Here is a 22,138-nt window from a genome sequence, read left to right as displayed (position 1 = left end):
GAGTGTAAGGAGAGAGAAAGTCTACATGAGGAGAGAGAAAGACATGAAAGAAGGAAAGAGATGGCTGTTAGCCATGAAAGGATAGGAACAAATAGATGAAACAAGAAAAGACTTGTAACAAAAATGGATATAAAATTGGACACAAATGATTGGTACCTTCACCTTTTATATGTGCCCTCATATACCCTATTTTTCTATCTCTTACAGTCCATTCCCACTCAAAAGAAGTTTTTGTCCTAAAAAATATTAGTGGATTGTTTACAATAGGTGAATGTAAAAGGGAATTAGAGTACTACTCTGGTCTAAGTGGCTACAAAAATAGGAAAATCACTAATATGTACTAAGTAATGGATGGAATCAGAAGTGGAAAAGCAAATAGACCATATGGATATCCATTTGAAATGATAAAATTGAGAACTAGACCACCATATCTCCAAGAAAAGACACTTGCAAATAATAGGTAGCTTGTTGTCTATTATAGACCTTAATGTAGTAAAATTGATATATCTTTTGGTAGGCATATCCAAATCAAGTGTTCTATGAGTCAAAAGAAAGCTCATTGGACATACTTTCAGGCCATATAGGTGTGACTCCTCTGTAATCAAATTAGAATTAAAAATGATCCAAAATAGAGAGCTATCTACAAACTGCCTGTAGTAGAATAAGAGATAAGATGACTAGTCTTTAGCCAAATAAATCTCTGAAAGATAAACATTTGGATCCCAATATTGATGTTGTCCTAATGAAGGTGCAAAATCCTGTCCATAACCTCTTGGATAAAAAGGTATACCATCATAATAATGATCAAGAGGAGAAAAATTGTCATCAAACTCATAATCTTGACCACCCGGGTCAAATGGGTAGGAAGAAAGATCCCCATAATCATCACCATAAGCATATCCCTCATCCATCTGATTATAGCCATCATGAATCTGATGTACATCCTCATTATCAACATACCAATAATCAAAATCATTATCCAAGTCTTCATAACCATGATCATATACATCCAACTCCTCTTCTAGTTGGTGTAGTCCCTGATTGAGTGTGAGCTGATGCATATCCTCAACTAATCCATCATAAGTATGATCAAGAAATTTAGAGTCTTTATTTTCAGCATGTGCATATTCTTCCTCAAATGATCCATAAGGCTCATCACTTACCAAGTGATCTTTATATACATTGTCTTCTACGAGAGGATCAACTTGCTGATTAGCTTGGTCTTCTTTATATGGTTGATCTTCATGATTGTCATCTTGCTAGTCAATAGCTTCTTCATGCTCTTCCTCTTGGCCATCATAGAACCCATTTTCCATTTCAACATCATCATTGCCTTGAAGAAACAAGGAGTTCAGCACTACATTTGGGTGATTCCCATTGACTTGCTGTCCAAGATCTATGGAATAATCGTCTTCATCTTGGCTTTATACAAAGTATACTTGTTGCCCATGATTTAATTCTATAGATTTAGACATATGACGACCATCAAAATGTTCCAAAGAAGTAACCACATCTTGTAGATTAGGTTGAGCACTATCCTTGAAGTGATTGCACCAAGTAGCAATCAATGCAAGCATAATTTTTCCATGCAGCATGCTTCAACAAAAGATTTATAGCCATATCTACGCAATGGAAAATGTTCTCATGGTAGATATAAAGAGGAATCAAGATGAATGTAATATATTCCTCTATCTTGATAGAACATTTCCCAAAAATTTTGATCAATGAAAGCATACTAATATCCAAGATTTCCCATGCTAGCTATCCTTCTATTGAAGCCCATGATTGCCTCTTAACCAATGGAGTTGTATGAACCATCGTAGCCCACTAATTAGCATCAATCTCAACAAAGAGATTGGAAAATAATACCCATGCATATTCTAACTGATGGTGAGATGATTGATTAAGCAATGATACCAACCAATGTAATACATCCCTACCTTGATGAGACTATAGAAGAGTAGAACCATAACTACAAAAATACTTCATTGATGCCCACAAATCAGCTTGAAACATATGGTTAATAATCCCAACAATATTTGTTTATCTTCAACATTACATATGTATCCTTGTAAGACCCTGTTATCATAGAGATTAATAAGAACTTGCATTACTCCTTGCTGAACCAATTGAGAAGTGTATATTTGCAATCGATGGATAAGTACTTGCTCAACCAAACTCACACCTATCAATTTCAATGCCGTTTGAGAGTCATCATAAGTCATAAAAGCATGTGCCAAAGTACCCATAATTTCTACCAAAGGAATATCCATTCTATTCAAACCAGCATCTCTGACTAGACCCATAATACTATGTTTCCCTACCTATGGAAAGTGCACTCCTATAGTATCTATAGGTACCAAATTAGACATAACTTTTGATTGAAATCTTTGATCGAAATTTCTTTTGATTCAAATCAAAGCTAACACTTTCTCTTTGACCAGAGTACTTTGGTAAATTTCAGAATAGGTCAAAAAAAGATATGATAGCCTAAAGTTGGCTAACTGAAACTGTCTACAACCTGCCCTATTTGAATGAGTTTGTAAGAGGTCTATAAATCCAAATTTGACCTTATTGAGTCCTGTAGACTCACAAAAAAAATCGAGGGCACTTTGTAGGATACCAGAATATCAATTCATGATTAATGAAAAGTAGTCAAGGACTCGGACCACCCATTTAAATGACTGCAATGAAGGATTAATGTCCTATAATCTTTGTATGAATTGAATCACTACCAAGATGAATCAATGAATGCCACTGCAAGCATGTTATCTCAGCATAACCCATTTATCAAGGAATGATCTATCATCTAAGAGCTCAAGAAAGAGTAATGACTTTCTAGCTTGTTGCCATCAAAAGCGGCAAAATGTTGCTTCTAAATTGAATCCCATAACTCCATAATCTTCAATCTTATCAATGTTAAAGAGCCTTACTCAAAGAAGACAATGAAATTTTTGAACTGATAGCTATGGTTGGAGATTGTCATTGAGTATTCAACATTAGAGAATGCCTCTTGATACTTCAATTATTGAGGAAGTTGAAGAAAAACATATTTGATGATTCTTTGCTTAATTCAACAAAAGAAGCTTCAAGTTGCTTCAATGGAAAAAAACTAACATTCAATCTTTAGTGTATGAGCTTCAATGTTGGCCATGAAGAAGCAAACCATCTAGAATCCTTGTAATGGAAAGAATTCATCTCTCTTTATACTTTAGAAACAAAGAATGTCAAGGTTGAAGAAGAATCCCCAAATTTATCCTCCATGTGGAAGCTTGAAGAGTTCGAGAAAGCTCCAGTGCCTCTAATCTTGATCAAATCTTGGAAGAATCTTGTTGTAGATAAAATCCAGAGATGAAATGAAGCAAAAGCCCTTTGAAATTGAAAAGCTTTGTTCAAGATTTAATGGTTTCCCATAGGCCGCATAATTAGGGTTTCAAGAGAGCACAAAGACAGAGAATGGAGCACAAATCTTGATGATTTTTGAGAGAAACAACTTGGGATTTATAAGATTCAACATGAGGAGTGAGAGATCACATTAGGATGTAACCCAAAAGTTGCACCACAACTTTTGGGGCTGTTTGGCCTGCTTGGATAGCAAACAATCCTTCAAAATGGTAATGAATTCGAAGCTTAAGAAATGGAGCAACTGATTTCCATCTCAAATGAGATTTAAAGGCTAACGTTTGTGAGATAAAAAGAGATCTTGGCTAGAAACTCCATGAAACTTGCAAGGAAGCTTCAAGAAAGGAGAAAGAGAACCATCTCTTTGGAAAGTAACCACAATTTGTTCTTCTCCTAAGTTTGATTAACCCCTATTTTACCAAGTTACCTTGAAAATAGCCTGTAATGGATGCATGACCTGCCATTTTAGCCACGGTTTGGCCAAATCTCTCCAAGATATTTGTCAGAGCTCCAAGATTAGTCTCTGCTCCAAGTAGAACTTTTGCAAGTACCTGCCATGTGGCTTCTGTACTTGCTATCCAAGATCTAATGGTGGAAAATTGGAGAAATTTTGATTGAAATGAGAAAATGAAATGGACCAAAAGCCTATGCTCTGATACCACTTGTCATGAAGGGAGTTGAAAGGAGAGAGAAAGAGGAGAGAGAAGACTACAACAAAGAGGTGTAAAGGAGAGAGAAAGTCTAGAGGATGAGAGAGAAATACTACGAATGGAGAGAGAAAGATAGGAAAGAAGGAAAGAGTTGGATGTCAGCCATGAAAGGAGAAGAAGAGAGAGATGAAACAAGAAAAGATTTGTAACAAAAGTGGATTGATACCTTCACCTTTTATACTTGCCCCTATGTACCCTATTTTTTCATCTCTTATGTCAGAACTGGCTCTAGGGCTCTAGCCGGGCTTCATAACCTTACCCAAACAACCCCACAACCTTGTGGTGCGCCAGGAGCATATAGACACTATGAACTCATTTAATAAAATAATGCATTTGTAGATAATATCTCTAGATTATAATCCAGTGTGATGCCCTTCCCGACTCTAAGCAATTGGAGTACCTTAGCATAACAGTGTCTAGCATCTCGTAGCACAAACGAAGGGAGCACCTCCCAGCTTATTGCTGTGGCTCCACTATGACTCTCCTACACCCAGGGATTAGCCTCAGGATGCGCAATATCAACATAAAGCACATATGCAACATAGTCCTCTCTTTTAATTAAACATTCCAGGAGATTATTTAATCCTTACCACATCAGTTCCCTAAAGAAACGATAACACTAGACCTATAGCTTAGGGAACCTCACACTCAATGTCGATCAATTGTTTGAAATCAAGTGCTATGCATCGAATAGATAATTTCCTTAATACCATGTATGAAAATGTCGATGCAAAGTGAAATCCATAGAGTGCACAAACAATTGAACTCATAGATCAAACAATGTGGATGTGCACAAATAATTCTTTTCATGACTTCACTCTAACGTAGTGCATCATTGCTAAGGCAACACCAAGATAATTCCTGCTATTGTCCTTCCTTTAAAGACTTATAATAATCAGATCCTATATGTCAAGATATGCATAAAATCAAATTTCATATGATAATTTTCCACAGCCCTTCCCCCCTACCCTTTAAGGTTTTGCTTGTGGTGGAAGGTGTACATAGTATTTTTAATGTATTTTTCTTATGTAGAAAGCAATAAATACACACTACAACATAAATAATGGGGATAAGCTAAGGCTAAACCTCATGTTTTAGCCCCATTATACATTCACAGACATATTCATATTTTTTAGTAAATTTTCTACATGTAAAATCTTATTTTTTCATTTTTTTGATTTTTCCTTGATTTATTTTCATATTTATGATTAGTTTTTCAGATTTTTAGACATGCAGAGCTTATATTAACCAAGATACAACATTATATTATATATCACCCCATATGAACACTATAAAAACCATAAAAACTCATAAAACCCTAAATTCTTCCAAAATCCTGGCAAATCTTGCATTGTAGATTTTCTTGATTTTCAATTTAATTATATAAACAGCAAGAACCAATTAATAATTCTAAATTTCCAAGCAATGGAAATCATGTTCAATAATTTAAAACCATTTTCCATGATATGTACAAAAGATTCATCGTAAAACATCAAAATCGAGCACTTATACGATTAATCTCATACAAATCCACACATATTTTAAAGTCAAGAAGTAATAGCATCATCACACGTTGAAAACCTTTTACCTCAGCCTAGCCCTCTCTCACATAGAATAAGCCATGGGAACAAGGTGGAGAGAGGAGAGAGAAGGAGGAGATAGAAAGACTAAAATCAAAGAATTCCATTCCTTGCATTATTTTCCATGTGCATATAGTCAAAACAGAGAACCTTCCACATAGATTGGACCTTGCCTTCCATCTCTGATGATCTTGATTAGTGCAAAGAGGCATAGTGATGGAATCAAAGGGGTGCAAAAAAAAAAGCATCCCCCCCCTTCATGTTGATTTTTGTGTTTATTTAAAGCCTAATAAGGCTTAACTACTAACTATTAAATTAATCAATTTGATTCTTGTGTGTTCACACTTCCTGACAAGTGGTTTTAGCCTCATTGGAGGGGTAAATGGGCTTTGAATTCAGATTCCACTAGATGGCTAGCTTCATGACATTGAAATCTATCAATATGGCCTATGTCATGCACTTTTTAGCTCTCAAATCTGATAGGCGCTTCATAGGACCATATCTTACAACCATTAAATGGGGCATTAAATGACCTTTGATCAATGAACAGAGATTTGCATTGGATACTTGGTGCCTAAATGCATCTAAGGAAACTCTAGCTCCTTGATTCACACTCGATTCATTTTCCATTAAAACTTGCTCTTTTACACGTTCGAGGTCTTTTTGTACTTTAAATTGAGTTCAAAAATATGCTCTCAAAAAACTAAGTACAAAAACATGTGGCAAGCATACGAGTTATCACTTAAGACTCTCATCCATTAACATGACTCCCACTATGGATAAGCATTGAAAGGTCATACTAATGACATTTATATTGTTCAAATTGTTCCCATGTAGTGACACATCCATGATTAAGCATTTTCATACACCATGATTAGCCTAACCCCTAGTTTAGAATACAAAGTGTGAATAAAACTTTATTTGAAAATCCAAACCATCTCTAATAAAGACATGCTCTGACTTCCAAAATCTTGTCAATCAGGATACCCAGATACAAAATTTCTCATTACTTTGAATAATAATTGAGATAATTGAGTTTTTTGAATAGTAATTGAGATCACCAAGCTTTTTGAAGGAAAACTATAGCTCTAGTTTTAAACTAGAACTTGTAATAAGATATTAAAGTTAAATTCCAAATATTTCAGCCATAAAAAACCTCTACACAGTCTGTAATCCTGCATTTCTGCATGTAGTCTACTACATACATCAAACTTCTAGAGTGCATATCTCCCACATACTTGCTCAATTGGCTACTAAACTTAATAAGGATCCTCATTAGGTGAAAGTACACTTTGAGTATGTTGTCCATCATTCAAAACACTCTCATTAAATAACATATTCTAGAATACCAAAATTGTCCCAAAACTGCTAACCATAACAATATGCTCTTTGGCTTGTATATACAATACTTACAACATCTCTATGTACATGATTTTGCAAATATATTTCTTGATATAGAATCCATTGACCCTACTTTTATGAACTGTCTCATCTAGATCCTATGAAAAATAAGTAATATTTTTAAACTTTTACTTGATCACAAAGGGTCCTCCCCATCTGACTCAAAACTTAGTTTGAAAAGTAGAATCCAAAAAACTATCATATCTTATGACTAGCATTCCTTAACAATCTCTTTCTTACTCAATTATTTCATATTGAACCATTTCCTCATTTTCAAATTTTGTTTTTCATAACAATCCAGTGCTTGCTATCTATCTAGCTATAGCATATGCAATTTTACTCCTCTATGAACTTCCAAATCTAACTGATCCAACATACATCTTTTTATAAACTCCATCATGGGAAACATGATGTGGGCCTCCTGACAATATACCAAATGAAAAAGGATAAAACTTGTACTCGTCTTTTGAATTGCCCTACAAGCCCATGAATCTTGATGCTCTGATACTTGTCCCAATCCTTTGGATGGTCTTCCACTAGTTTACAGAGAATCTTCTACAAAGTCCCATTAACTCCATATTCGGGATTTTGGGAGTTTCCTATCAATATGGGAAAACCAAATCAAAATGGATTTCATGAATTTTGGGAATTTCATTAATTTGGAACTTGGTGCAATTAAACATATTACTGCTTATGGTTGTTTCCAAGAGATTGAAAAAAACTCAAAAAGGTGGTGTTAATAAACACCTTAGTTTTAATATCCTTGAAATATTCAAGGAAAATCTTTAGTCGATGGATTCTTGTAGACTTTCTTCAATACAACCTTTGGGGGAATTTTAAATTTTTTGGGAGATTTTGTACCTTTCTTCATCCAAGAGAAGACAATGCTATCTATTGTTTCCCATCGTTCAGGATCTTTTTTGTTGCACATCCAATATTTATCTCAACAATTAAAATACACCTCTGCATCTGTAGCATTTTGACGACTACAAACTGGTGCCCAATATTGTATACGTACCTTGTTGAAGTTTTTGGAATGTCTATTTGTATTGACCTCACTTTGTGCAACACCAAGCCATATTGGATATATTGGATCTGAAGGTCTAACAAGCACAAAGTCATCTTTCTTAACATCAAGCATTGGTTCAAATGCATGCTTGGGCCGTTTGCTCAGAGGACCACAATAGTGATCATTCGACTCTTCCAATCCAATGAAGTCATCTGCATTATCTACATCTATATTGGTTACATCACTTTGTGTTCTTGGCCAAAAATCTATGAAAAATAAATCTTCTTGGACATTTGGAGTTTGAAGAGCGTAGATCATATGTTTCCAATAATCAATCACTGGTGTTATAAACTTTGTGAACTCTGCTTCAGGTCCTTGTACATTTGACCATCTTTCCCAATACTTCAAATAATCTTTAACTCCACTCACTATTTCTTGATGATCCTTAATGTACTCAAATATGGGCAGCAACATTGGAACACCCTTTGGAAGAGTAGGCTTTCCCACAAGGGCTCTCTTCCATAATTCAATGCCACCTTCTCTTGGTAACCGGTCTGGGGACTTTGGATGCATCTTGTATTGCATGACAGGTGTATCTCCTTGCATATAAAACAAAAATTGAAGAGGTTTTGAGTGACCAACAAGTGTATCTTTCGAATCACACAAGTATCCCTCAATGTATCTCTTAAAGTCAGGCACATGTCTCAATAAGAAAGGTGTAGGACTAGTCATCTGGCATGATTGAAAATGTTGCATAAGATGAGGAAAAGTGAAGGTCATGCTCGTCCTTAGCTTCTCTGAAAATTTGCTCAACATTGCATCGATGTCTTCATGTGTATGACCCACCATGAGAAACCCAAGCTGGATCATCTTGAATGTTCCTCGTGCAACAAGTAATGATAGATATGCAAAGAGATAGCAATTTTTATTTTCTGACCCACAATTATCAAGTTGAAGTAGTAAGTTCTCTAGCAATCGTTTGAAATGATGATGATCATCCTGTGGTGTATTATCTTCCATGCATGATTTATTTTGTGAAACACCTTGATGGTGGTTTAGTGCTTTTTTCGAGTCAAGGGAATTTAGTAGCACAGAGGTTGATCTTGGCATTCCATCTACTTGTAGATCACCATTTGCATGCCTGTGTAGTCACTCCAAGTTCCTAAAGCACAATGACAATGAGGCAATTGTGAAGTTAGGATCATGAGGCCATAGATCGAGTGAGAAATGTCCATATCTACCTTCTCCATGTCCATGTGTAATCATGCATGTTAAAGAAACTGGTAGTTGAGTAGTTCTTTCAGTCTCTTTTGATCGAAGCCTTAACCTGGGGATAGCTGTCTTTTGCTGATCCATTTTATCATGTATGATGCACGAGTTTTTTTCTGGATCTAATGCTAAGGCCAAGCACCAACTATAGTATATGTTTTGAAAACTTTGTTGGTGTAGCATGTAACATTGATGCTTCTTTAGAAGAACATTTCGCTCTTGAAGACACTTTGTTGCTGCAAGTTGCTCTTTGATCTCTGAGCAAATACTACATTTGGAGAACTCACTTGTCTTTGCTAAGGTTACATGCTTGAACTCTATGTTTCAAATACGATTGAAGGTGGACAAGGATATTTTCTTACATCCAATACCACTCAATGTTGTATTTACTTCTGCCCATATATCTTCCTGCTTGTAAACATCTGGGATGACCAATTGTGTCTCCCTTGATCCATCTTGCATTGTTCTACTCTTGTGTGGCATTTGCTGTGCATTTTCTAAACAAAGTCTCTAAGGATGGCTCTTCCCATCTTTGTGTGATCCCAAGTTGCTCTTATTACCCCTCCGTAATCCTCCGTCATGAATTGTTATTGAGTTTGAAACAACCACCACATCTTTCTTTCCCCATTTTGCAAAACCACCTACAGCTTCATGAACCTTCATTGCATCAATTGTTGGGAATGGCAAATACGCTGCTACATTTAAACATTTATCAATAACCACTGAAATATATCCATCTTCAAGTGTTTCTCCATAGCATGTCTCATTTGGATGTATTGCATGCACTCTACCAAGTGCAACAATCTCATGATCAACTAGCAAATTCATAGTTTCTCCAAAATAAAATTCGTTATTCATGATACCTGTACAAGTGAGAAAATGGAGATTTTATCATTTGTATGTTGTCACCTCTCAGAAAGAAAAAAATAGTGATGAAATTGCTAAATACAATGAAGTATCAAATTTCATTGAAACAAAAAAAGTACTTAAACATTAGATAGAATGAGTCCAACTTCCATAATAGAAAGTATTAATGGAAACATCGTACAGAAAGAAGGGGTTAGAATTGACCATATGGCCAAAAACAAACTTTCTCATGAACTGTGCCGCCCTAAAGTAAATAAGAAAAATTTCTTCTATTATTTTTAGTTGCCTTGATTTTACTTTATTTTATTAGCTACTCTTTGAGTAAGAAAAAACTTCCTTGTGTGTTCTCATTGGGAAAATATATAGCAGATGTTCAAAACTTGTACTATATCTATTCAACACGAGAATAATGATGAAAATTATTTATAATATGTATAGGAAAAGATTTTGCTACCTGGTTAAAAATCTATTGTATGTATTCCATACCATAGCAAATATAAAAATTATTTGTGATCCCCATAGGGGAAAACATAGTCAAATGATTGAAACCTTTGTTGTATGTATTTCACATGACAAAAATAATAAAAGCTCATTGTGGTCTCCATAGAAAAATATTTAGCCAAATGGTCAAAACTCAAGCCAAATACATATAACAAGGATAAAAGTTCATTGTGACCTTTATGGAAAAAGATTTAGCTAGATGGTCAAAACCTCTATGGCAACTATTTTACACAAGACTTAGGATTAAAATTCTTTGTGATATCCATAAGAAAAGATTTAGCCATATGGTCAAAACATGTATTTAACCTAAATGATAGCAAGAATAATAATTTTTTGTGATGTCCATAGAGCAAGATTTAGCCAAATGTTCAAAGCCTTTATTATATGTCAACAAGAATAAATAATTTCTGTGATCTCCATTGGAAAATATTTGATCAAATGATCAAAACCTTTATTTCATGTATTCCACATGACAGCAAGGATAAAGATATTTTTGAGAAACTTTGACCTTGTGCTTAAATGTTGAAACCACAATGACCTCTAAAGAATAGGAGATTTCATTCCCTATGACACAAAGTTATAAATATTGAGGAAATTTTAACATCAATTAGAAGCTATTTGAGAAGGAAAGATAATTTTTATCATGGTTAAATATTTATAAATCTTATACTACCAACTTGTTGATAATAGTAAAATGTATCATATTACATTTTATTTTTAAGTTATACTATTTTATTCTAAACCATGTTATATTAGTATATCGTACTATGTGCATATTATGGAATATATTATCAAAATATATTTTAAAATAATATATTAAATTAATTTATTAATAATTAATAAATATAATTTAAATATATTAAATCATATTTTGTAAGATTATGTATATTTAATGTATCTAATATGTAATGTGTAGCATCATTGAGGATTTTGAACCCACCTTAGTGATAGTTCGAGAGTAGAATCTTTAGTAGGGTAGGATAGAGAGTATGTAGGCAAATCTCTAGCTGTGGAAATAGGGGCAATATCCCAATGGTGGGTTCTTAAGGAGGGGTGAGGGGGAAGGAGCTGGTCTAGGAGAAATGTCCCTAGTAAGAGTTTGAGGGCAATGTCTTCCTCGGTGGAGGTTTGGGAGCAATGCCCCCAGTCGGGGTTTCGGAATAGCGCCCGTTGTAGGGATTTGGGAGCAAAGCTCCCAATGGGGGGTTTAAGCGGTAGGGCCCTTGGTGGGGGTATGTGGGCAACACCCCTAGTAGGGGTTTGGGGGTAGTGTCCCTGATGGGGGTTTGGGGGCAACGCCCCTAGCGGGGGTCTAAGGGCAGTGCCCCCGGTGTAGGGGTTTGGGGGCAACGCCCCCAATGGGGGGTTCGGGGGGCAGCACCCCCTTGTGGGGGTCTGGGGGCAACGCCCCTAGTGGGGGTTCGGGGGCAACGCTCTCGGTGGGGGTTTGGGGGCAACGCCCCCAATGGGGGGTTCGGGGGGCAGCACCCCCTTGTGGGGGTCTGGGGGTAGCGCCCCCGGTGGGGGTTTGGGGGCAATGCCCCCAACGGCGGGGTTTGGGGGCCGACGGTATAGCCATTACCTGATTTTTGTAAAAATCGCGACTTGAAATCTTTAATAAAATTAAAAAATAGACACAAAAATAAGATCTAAATCTACTCGTATTCCGTAACAAGTTATGGTTCTTCGAATAGCATGATACATTAAATGATTCGTTTCATGAGTCAGTCTTTACAACTAATCATGAAGTTTTTCAAAATGAGTTTCTCTTCCCCTCCCTCTCTCTTCCACGCAACTCTCTAACCTGAGCGTTTTCTCTGTTGCGTTTTTACAGTTGCAGGTTTCGCATCTCTGATCCTCTGTGTTTTTATCTTTGCTCCTGTCGCCCCTCTCTTACTGCAAGTGTTGTAGCCCTAATATTTGTTGACGGTTCTATCCCCCTCCTCTTCTTTGACTACTCTCCACTGTTTTATTTTCTCAAACTGAAACAGATTGTGTAGTGAAATTTTTGGTTCAAATCAGGGTATTATGACCAAAACTACGTGCGTCTTCAAATCAGAAATCTTGCTCCAAGGCTTCAACAATTCAACAAGGCAGTGAATGATCGCCAGTCCACACCGTGCCTGCTCCTACTTCACGGGTGATTTTTGTTACGTTGGCATACTACTGACCTACTAATTACAAAAGGTTTTCAACTTTTCCCTACATTTTTTATTTTGAGTTAAACTACATTGATTATGACCATTTCAATCCATACAATTACTACAAATCACACTACTACTCTTTTGTATGATTAGTATTGAATAATATTAAGATCAAACACCAAAAGCATTTTCTAAATAAGAATCATGTATGAAAACTAAATGCAATATGTATTTCTGTAGCAATGAGATTAGGCACTCACTCTTGAGAATTCAATGTCTTCTTCTTCTTCTCGATTTCTTGATTGATCTCTTGGAGCGCTTGTCTTTTTTGTTGTCCAACCACTTGTAAATGATAGTTTCACTCTACATCAATATTGAAAACATGACTTCTTACACTATTGAAAATACTCTTTTTGTTGTGAATATGAAATATATGATTTGTGTAATGTTAAAAAAAGTCTCTTAGATGTGAATATGGAATAAATGGTTTGTGCAATGCTTTTATCAATGATGAGTGCTTTCAAAATACTAGCCTTTCTTTCTATTCTGTGATGCTATATACCTCAAGATTTTACCTCAAGGCTAAACCTAACCTTATATTTGTTATATCATTCTGTAATATTAGAGAATTTTATCAAGTTCTTATACATTGTATTATATTTTACTATATAGAACTTTTCATTATACTGTATTTTCATAGTAAAAGCATTACCATCAGATTTTATGGTTACACTCTTTATAATTTTGCAATAAGCATATGGCTATACAATACTTACAAATACTCAATATGATTTTGCCATAGGATGTAATTTGATCTTCTAACAACACATATCATGATCTTTCATCAATTTATAGATTAGACCATATGGTCAAAAAATTTCTTGCAATATAAGAAGTACTTTTTGTTATTTTATTCAATACAATCTGAGATTTGGCCATGAGGTCAAATCTTTTCGTATAATATAAGAAGTAATTTATGTTCTTTTTTCCAATATACTGTGAGATTTTGCCATGTGGCCAAATCTTCTCCTTAAGCTATCTCTTGGCCAAAATAAGGACTCTTGTAGTATCACAATATCTTGCAACCAATCAAGCACTTTGTTCATTTTACTACAAGAATGACATTTTTTCATTTGGTCAAATTCTTTCTTATATTATCAACCCTTGCTTACTTCCAAAAGGAAATGCTAGTTTCTACTTAGAATTTCTTACTCTCTATAATTTGGCCATGTGGTCAAATCTTATCTTGCAACAAACAAATCACTTTTTTGGAATTTGATCCTAAAAAATTAAGACTAAATCTATGGTGGGTTCAATCACACAAATTTTGGGTATGCTAGATTTGGTTGTATGGAAAAATGTTCTAAGAAAAACATATTCTATATTATCTCCAAAAAAGGAAGACCATGATCTACTTGGAACTCCTTGATTACCTACTATATTTATAGGAAGTTTCGCCATGTGGTCAAAACTTGTTGTGCAACAAACAAACCACTTTGTTTCCATAAACCATTTCTTTCATTTCAAATTTTCATAACTTCCTATAAACATCATATCATTTTGCCACAAATTAGCCACGTTTTCCATTCCACTACAAAATAAAAATTGGCCATATGGTCAAATCTTTCATTTTGTTATCAATGCTAGCATCCAAGAATCCCCCATTCTTGTTTTGTTCAACCATATGATCAAATCTAATCTCATAAATCTTGCAAACCATGAGACCACTTTTTATTCCATTATAAAACAATATTTGGCTATATAGTCAAATCCAATTTCACAACATGTTACAACAAATGAATCACTTTCTTCATATGGTTATGAAACTAGATTTGGCCATATGGTTAAAACCAGTTTATAGAAATCATCTTATCTTGTAGGTTTCGCCATGAAGTCAAATCTCCACCTTTCAAGTGTTTTTCACTTTATCTTATATTGATATCTATGGGATTTGCTACATAGCTATATTTGTTTATATGTGAATCTCATATCACAATAAACCGTATCCTCTCTTTAACTAGCCTTTAAAAACCCTATGGTAAAAAACCATGGCAAAGTTTCTAATCTTAATAGGATTTGACCACATGGCTAAAACCAATGAAAATGTTTCTACAATATAGCTCATTTCAAGGGAAACTTATATGTGCAGTAATTAAAATGTTAACTTTGGGCTAAATGGAATTGTGAGATTGCTACATAACCACATTGATATATAGGTGGATCTCATATTGGACAAAATCTCATTCTTTGATGAAATAGGATTTGACCATATGGCAAAAAATCTTAGCAAAGTTCCTAGAGTATGATCCTTGCATAGGAAACTTACATGGAGAAGAAATCCAATATTAACTTAGGGACAAAATCATCCATGTCATTTTCTACATAACCACAATGATTTTTTACTATATCTCATACCACACTCACACTCAACATTTCATTATCACTTGACTATTTGGTTAAGCCCATGGTCAAGTCTCACTATTAATAGAATTTGATCTTCTCACTGAAGTCCATGGAAAAGTTTTTACTATATAATTCTTGTAAGAGAAACATAATTAATGCTAACTTAGGGCCAGGATAATCCATGAGATTTGATACATAAGCATACATATTTATGGTTGGATCTCATACCACACTTAATCTCAAATTTCAATATTTCATATTATGGAAGAGTCCCTTTGGAGTACATTTGTCTTGTATTTTGTAAAATCTTGTGTTGTTGTGTTTTCAATTTTCAACTTAGAAATCTTATACATTTATTTGGGTTTTGTGAATTTTGAATGTTTTTAAATCCACTTTTGTTTAACAACTTTTTCTCTTTGTATAACTATTCAATGGCAAAGAAAGATAGCACATCCAAAAAGGAGACCCAAACCATTGATGGAGTTAGTGGTGTTTTTGTGTATCCATGGTATGTGGATGTTTATGATAGTTAAGGAAAAAGGGCTGACAATGTTCTCTTATTCACTTTAAAGAGTGATATTGCATTTTTTCAACAAGATAGTGTCATAGAGAAGATAACAGATGGATGTGCTGGGAAAGAGGGAATACCATGTAATCTTGTTAAGATCAAGGGGAAAAATGTAGTATACAAACTCGATCCTTTGTCATTTCACTTTGCCCTATTAAACAGGATGAAGAATACTCTTTGAAAACAATGGGATGGACCTTATTTGAGGAGGTAAAAGGCACAGAAGACATTATACTAGCATTCCAAGCTGTTCAAAATAGTGAGCTACTTTCCCTATCAAGAAAATGTGATTGCCCCAACAAAAGAATGAAGCTCCAAGATAAACAAATAGACTTGAGATCTTCACCTTCTCCTCAAGAAGAAAATAATTCATGGAATCCCACAAGCTCAAAGTCAAAATCACCTCAACAAAGTTCCTTGTCATAAGCTCTTGTTGTTAGTATGGCTGCTAACACTACTAAGAATGATGCCACTTTACCTTCCATGTTAGAAGTTACACCTACAAAGCCAATAATTTCTCTTGAGGTCAAGGGAGTAGAAAGAACATTCGATTTTCCTGAAATAGTTAAGAAGAAGGGAAAGAAGGAAGAATCAGGATTTCATATGTTTGAAAAATTCTTTCCATTTGGTCCAACAACACAATTTCATATTATCGTTGATAGGTGTTATGAGGCACCTCCTTTGTATGCTTATAGGTCACTATGTTGGGATTATGTAGAGAAGCTAACCACGTCTTTCATAAAGACTCCCATGAACCTAGCAACAACAACATATCTTATGCCTTTTGTACAAGACAACAATGAGAAGAGACCCATGCATCGTGATGAGGTGGATGCTAATAAGTTGGACACTTATAGTTATTGGATTATATCAGGGCTTCACTCAATTCATGTAGCAAAGATATATATGCAAAGTAATACTACACGTTGTCTAGCAACCAAGCATTTATACACCACAAGAAATGCTAGAATACTAGTTGATTGTCCTGCGAAAATGTGCATTGAGCTTTCAGGAATGACAAATATGGAATCACATAATGTTATGAAGAATGCCCCTTGTGTTGAGCAACTTCAACAATTAAGAGATCATTGGCTAGCATTTGGTTCTCCACCAAAACCCCAACAAGGGCTTTCTAAGACAAGCTCTCAAATAGTACCATGGCAGGTAATCACATATAAGCTTACCTTCTTTTTTTGTGAAGATTAGTGTGATGCTCTTTCTTTTGTTCTATGCTCACCATTTTGATCTTTTTTTTGTAGAGATTTGTGGTATACATTGGAGAAAATTGTGCATCTAGAGATTGCCATATGATTGTTAGCTCCCAAGAAATATTTGATAGTTGGATCAAAATCATGAAGAGATACTCTAGAGATGAACTTTTATCCCAAGAGGAGAGTTCGAGAAAAAAGGGAAGGCAACCTTCTCTTGCTGCATTTCATTGCCTTATGGGTTTAAAGGATGGAGACATCCTTACACTACAAGAGGAGATTAATGAAGGTCATATCCTTTAAACAAATGGGATAAGGAAGATATGATTGACATGGAAACAAGGGCTAAGCAAATCAAGCAAGATAGGGTCCTAAAGGAGGAATTAGTCACTCTTTTCAATGCTTCAGTTCCAGAAAGCAGCACTGTGATGAAGACTTGGGAAGAGCTTGTTGATGATTATGATATCAATGATGAAGTCTACACAAAGATTTTAGGCTTTTGCAATGATTGGGTATCAAAGAAGCTCACATGTGGAGCTGATGCAGGGTCCCTACCAAATGGAGCAAAAGATATTGTGAACTTCCTAATTGGAAAAAAGAAAAATCCTCTTCAATCCTCCACTACTTCCCCTCGGCGTGTATATGTTGTCAGATGCAATCTAGAAACCTTTGATCTTATACATAATGTTTACAGAGATCCAATTACCATTGGGGTTGTTATTCTAGATGTAGCACATGGGGTTGAGGGAATGAACTGGGACTCTATAAATTTTGAAAAGGTTGTATCCACTCTACTATAAATGACATGTGAACCTAAACAATTCATGTTGTTATCATTTCTTGATCGAAAGCAAATGGCAGCTTTGGAAAATGCTCTTGAAAGCATTTCTTGCAAGTATCGCATGCTAGTTGGTAGTGTTGACTTCCTACCAATGGATAGATAGTTTGCTTTTGGATCTATAGATTCTTTTGTGGTTTTGACATTAGTGACCATGGAGAAAAGCTTCATCAATTTTGAGCGATATATAAACAATGTCAACAAGCCTTCCTGTGAGGTGCCTGCCCATTGGCGTTCCAGGCACTCTTTTAGCGGTCTATCGAGAAACAAATCTAAGCGTCGCTACCCGGCACTCCCAAGGAATATTCTGAGTTCTGTCGCCTAGGGTTTCTCGAATCCGCCTCGCAACGGAACGTTCATGACCGAACCCACTAGGATTGACCTAAAATTCGGGTTCCTAGTTGTCAAGGTCTCCTATTAGTATTCTAGCGTCAGGTTTTGGACATCCTACTTTATGCAGAGATACCCAATCCGAAGCAGACCCATGCCGCACTTGGTTCAAAGAGAAAGAGAAACGAGAGGGATGCGCTACTTAACCTCTCTGCCCATAGGGCATAGTCCCATTCCGGTCCCCTAAAACGGCATGAATCGGGTTCTAACCTAACAATACCTAAAGGTCGAATGATGATAAAAACTTGTGAGAAGCCTCCTAGTTCTCTGGGACCACCCTGCCGTAGGACGGACCCGTCAGGGGTTTCGCCCACCCGCTTTCCTTAATAGCTTTAGTTTTCTAATTAGGTCCTACCACATTTATGTGTGACACTTAAAGTCAGCTTCATTAATTAAGCCTTTTAGGGAACAGGGTTTGTTCGCATAACTTATAGCACAGACACGAAAACAGAGCAAAGCAATCTATTGACAAACAAGTTCAAACAAGTTCCTTAACTTATCTTCAAGTTAATCTTTGTCTCCCTCCCATACAGGAGAAATTATTTATCGCTTCTGTCCAACAGAAGTACCCCTTCTGCCCTACAGAAGTAACTGGTCCAATTCACATGGCACCACAAACTCAATCGTTTATCTAGAATAGAATCTCCCAACATGCCCAGATGTTGGGGGCCACGGAGGTCTTCAACTCCATTCTAGACCTAGCAAGGGGTGTCCAGAGCTCCAACTAACCCGCAAGTTGTCTAGGAGCAAAACATCATTCCCGTGGTTGGCCTTTTCACCACTCGACCTTCAGTCCATGAATCGAGTAGTGCCCTCTCGGGTTAATACGCGGTGCGACCATGGAGGTGATCCACCTGTACAATATATCCTTCCTTAATTAAATCCTTTAAGAATCAAGCACAAACAAGGCATTCAGCCTAATATCATTTTCCAAGAAAACATTTCTTTATTCCCATGGCGACTTGTCATCACAGACCCTTGCCATGTATTTACTATAAATCACAAGCACTTGGAATAATCATCCAAACAACAACTAACAACCAGTTGAATGTAAAAACATTTAGGATGTTGCTCGATCAATCAACAAAAACAATTGTATTCTTTTCAAGATAATGCAAGAGTAGATGATATAATATTTTTCCATTGCATATTTGCTCTCCCCCTTGGGATCTAAGAGCAATACTATGCAAAAATGTTTCTTAACACTTCCTTCCTTCGGCTAGGGCATATGTTAAGGGTTCAAACACTATTCATGATGTAAGTTTATAGGTCACTTACCTTGATTGGTAACCCAACCCTGGATTTGGATTGGCAAAAGTCATCGTTATCCAACGGATCTCAAGACATCCTAGTTTTAACCCTTATGATTAATTTCTAGTACTAGCTTTAGGCAAGTCATGAGGCAACTAGAAAATTATCCTCATATATCAAACATGTTATAGGAATAATGTGTAAATACTTGATAAGATAAGTGCTAGATGATCTCAAGTAATTAGACTCCAATAGGCCTTGCATTGAGCTAGAATCTAGTTTTTCTTAATATTTGGGCTCTTAGGCTAAGTACTTTTGAAGTATCTAAACTTTAAACTAGTACTTTCTATTCATGATTCTCAATGTCAAATTCTTTTAGTAATTATGCTATTTGTAACCCTTGACTATAATTTAATCTAGCACTTGTATGCACAATCTTTTAATGTCATTCTTTTGATGACTATGCCATTCATAACACTTGACTAGTTCTTCCTTGTACTTGCTCTACTAGCAAATAAGTCATATGTAACTAGGTGCAATTATCTTCCCTTGATATATGCACTTCACAAACTCCATCTTCCGAGTAGGCAAGATGAAATTTATCATTTCCCATGACCTATTCTCGTGCAATAGTATGGGGCCTAACGTATCTCATACGAGAATCAAAGCAAGCATCTATCAATTTGAAAATACATTACTTACGACCGGAACCGCAGTCGGATTGACAGTGATGCCTTTGCCCGAAGCCTTGTTGCTAGTTGTAGGATTGTCATCCACACGCGACATTCTTTGCTTGGAGGCCATCGTCCGCAAATAGACTCAAGAGATTAAGAAGGTAGAATAGATTCAAGATGGGAGAGTGTAAGAGAAGATGGTTAAGTCGAGGATCGAGATAGAGAGAATTGAGCTAATTCTCTTCCTTGTAGCCTCTCGGGGTTACTCTTCTCTTTCTCTCTCTCTCAAGCTCTCTTTCAAGCTCTTCCTCATAATCCCTTGGAGGGGTATCCTTCTCTTTATCTCTCTCTCACAGCATTTCAAGGTCTCCTTATGCCTTCTTATGCCTCTTCCATGCCTCGTATTTATAGTGAATTAGAGAAGAGGGCTTGTGGTTGAGAAGTAGAGCTCTTTGTGGAGGGGGATCTTGGAAAGATCAGTGATTTGATGCTCAGATCATAAATCTGATGGTTCCATTGGCTCCGAAAGGGGGGTAAAACTACAAGTCACTTGCTTAGAAAGCTCTTAGTTCACTCCTTTTCTCTGTTCAAAGTGCTATCCACTGCCTGTGTACTGCGATCGCGGCGCACGCGATTTCGCAAATCCTCTCTTTATTTTTTTCTTTTTATAATATCTCCAAACTAACTAAAATATCACTTGTTTTTTCTTTTAAATGACATCCAGTTCTAAAATCTCCATATATATTTTTAGGATAATATCTAAAATATCTAAAATATACTAGTTTTGCCCAAAATCTAATATTTTTGGACCATCCAAACTATACATATTAACCTAATGATTAATATAACTCATAAGTCTCGTTCACGTTGTAATTTACGTGAAGGGTGGCTATGGTCCTTGCCAATCCAAGAAAAATATCGAATTTACGACTCTTGATTTTTAAAAATAAAATATTTTAAAAATTATTAATAATTAATGTTAGTTAATTTTTACCTTAGTTAATCTTTAGTTAGTAATCTTACTAACTTATTAATTGGCTAACTAACTTTCAAACTAACCAACTAACTTTTATTGTGTGGAAATATTACACTTCCATTTTGGACTTTGAAGGCTTGGACAAGGAGTGCAATGATGAAGATCTTGAAGAAGAACAAAGGATTGCAAAGGCCGTTTTGAGAAAGAAAATGAAAGTTATGGAAACTACAATCAAAGAATTCAATGATGCTCATGAGGTTGTATTTGATGTATATGCAAGTGGACTTGCATCTAAGGTGGCATTAGTAAATCATATGAAGACTATTGCAGTGGTTTGCAATACTCAAGAGCAAAGGGAGGTTGAAGCACAATTGTGGAGGGTCCATGAGAGTGCCAAACAAAATTCAAACTCCCAAGAGGTTCCTCCTACTGAAGTTCAAGTTCTTGAAGTACCACCCGACGGCATAGAAGAATTAAGCCAAGATATAGCAAGTCTAATTATGAAAGAGAAATTAAGGGCTACTTCAGGTGTTTAAACTCCGTTCCTTCTCCTTTCATCAAGGAAGACACATTGATGTAATTTTGATTTTTTTCTTGAGAAGTTACTTCCATTAGCATTGGCAATATTTTCTTTCTTTGATGATATTAATTAAAGAAACTATGTCTTTAGTTTTTTAATTTTTTATAAAAAGTACCAAGCATATTTGGTTTAAAAAATCTATTTAAGTAAATATTTTACCAAATTAGTATTAAAGAGCTCATTAAAATGTATCATCCTTTGTAAGGATAACTGTTTAATTGCAATCTAGTGTATAAGAATACTTATCATAATGAAAAGTTTGAGCTAGCTATGCAAAATTTACCTAAGTCTATTTTAGATCTTATTTCAATTAAACTCTTATATGTATTGTGTTATGATCTTGTCATGTTAGTTTTGGTTAGATTTG

This window comes from Lygodium microphyllum, chromosome 2, assembly GCF_053477565.2.
Source record: "Lygodium microphyllum isolate KBCC chromosome 2, Lygodium_microphyllum_v1.1.10, whole genome shotgun sequence".
In the NCBI taxonomy this organism is placed as follows: domain Eukaryota; kingdom Viridiplantae; phylum Streptophyta; class Polypodiopsida; order Schizaeales; family Lygodiaceae; genus Lygodium; species Lygodium microphyllum.
The sequence above is the reverse complement of the archived record's forward strand: the minus strand, read 5'-3'. Positions refer to the sequence as shown.